This window comes from Gossypium hirsutum, chromosome A13 (genome assembly GCF_007990345.1).
Source record: "Gossypium hirsutum isolate 1008001.06 chromosome A13, Gossypium_hirsutum_v2.1, whole genome shotgun sequence".
Taxonomy (NCBI): Eukaryota; Viridiplantae; Streptophyta; class Magnoliopsida; order Malvales; family Malvaceae; genus Gossypium; species Gossypium hirsutum.
This window is the reverse complement of record NC_053436.1, coordinates 40,344,233-40,345,715: the sequence shown is the minus strand read 5'-3', so window position 1 is coordinate 40,345,715 and position 1,483 is coordinate 40,344,233. Positions and strand designations below refer to the sequence as shown.

The 1,483-nt window shown below is 37.6% G+C and overlaps 1 non-coding gene across 1 annotated transcript; it reads right to left on the bottom strand.

Annotated features, from left to right (window-relative positions):
- Positions 1 to 678: 678 nt before the first annotated feature.
- On the bottom strand, positions 679 to 785 carry LOC121213455 (small nucleolar RNA R71). Its single transcript, XR_005908836.1, has one exon. It is a non-coding gene; the product is annotated as a small nucleolar RNA R71 (small nucleolar RNA).
- Positions 786 to 1,483: the final 698 nt, after the last annotated feature.

Sequence of the window (1,483 nt, the reverse complement as noted above, 5' to 3'; positions counted from 1 at the left end):
AATTTTTATTACTTTAGCCATTTATTTTTCTTGCAATTTAATTTAATTTTATTATTATTATTTATTAATTTACTTTTTCCTTCTCTTGGCAGGTTTTTATAGTTTATGACTAGAAGAAACCCGTCGGGACCATTACTTTTTGGCTAATAAATCGATCGCACAGTTCGTAGAAATCAAAGAGAAATAAGGCGCAACTTAAGATACACAGAGAACAAGCAAGAAGACGATACTCAACCTTCAACCGAAGAGATGGCTGAAAACCAAGGTAATCAGCTACCTCCTGCAATTGCGGCTAATCAAAATCCTGCTCCACGTACTATGTATGATTATGCTAAACCTTCTCTAATAGGAACTGAATCTAGCATAGTTAGACCAGCTGTAGCTGCAAATACTTTTGAACTGAAACCTAACACAATTCAAATGATATAGCAGTTTGTTCAATTTGATGGTTTGCAGGATGAAGATCCCAACGCTCACTTAGCAAACTTTCTGGAATTTTGCGATACATTTAAAATCAATGGCATTTCTGATGATGCCATTCGTCTTCGGTTATTTCCTTTTTCATTAAGGAACAAAGCTAAACAATGGTTGAACTCGTTACCACGAGGGTCAATTACTACTTGGGAATAAATGACTGAAAAATTTCTATTAAAATATTTTCCGCTGGCTAAAAAGGCTAATTTACGTAATGATATTTCTTCCTTTGTGCAGATGGACTTAGAAACATTTTACGATGCATGGGAGAGATACAAGGATCTATTGCGAAGGTGCCCTCACCATGGGTTACCGCTTTGGCTTTAAGTACAAACATTCCACAATGGTATGAATCCCTCGATGGTTGACGCAGCTGTTGGAGGAACCATCAACAACAAAACACCTGAAGAGGCTTATGAATTCATTGAAGAAATGCCACTGAATAATTATCAGTGGCAAGTCCTGAGGACTAAGCCAACAAAAATGGCTGGCATTTATAACGTCGACTCAGTTACTATGCTGTCAAATCAGGTAGAACTTCTCAATAACAAGATTGATGGTTTACTTGTTTCTACGCAGGTACATCCAGTAATGTGGTGTGACTCAAGTGGAGGAGGTGTGCATACAGAATATCAATCCTTCAATCCTACAACCGAAGAGGAACAAGTCAACTATATGGGTAACAATAACTTTAGATCTCAAAAAAACCCATACAGTAATACTTATAATGCAGGTTGGAGGAACCACCCAAATTTCTCCTGGGGTGGTAAGGGAATCAAAAGCCAAAAAATCCTCAGGGTTTTCAACAGCCACCGTATCAACAAGAGAAGAAACTGAACCTTGAAGAGATGCTTTCTAAATTCATCTTGGTATCAGAAACCCGTTTCCAAAATACCGAGACAACACTTAAGAATCAACAAGCATCGATCCAAGGGCTCAAAACTCAGATAGGCCAGTTATCCAAACTAATCTCTGAATGACCACAAGGTAACTTACCAAGTAATATTGA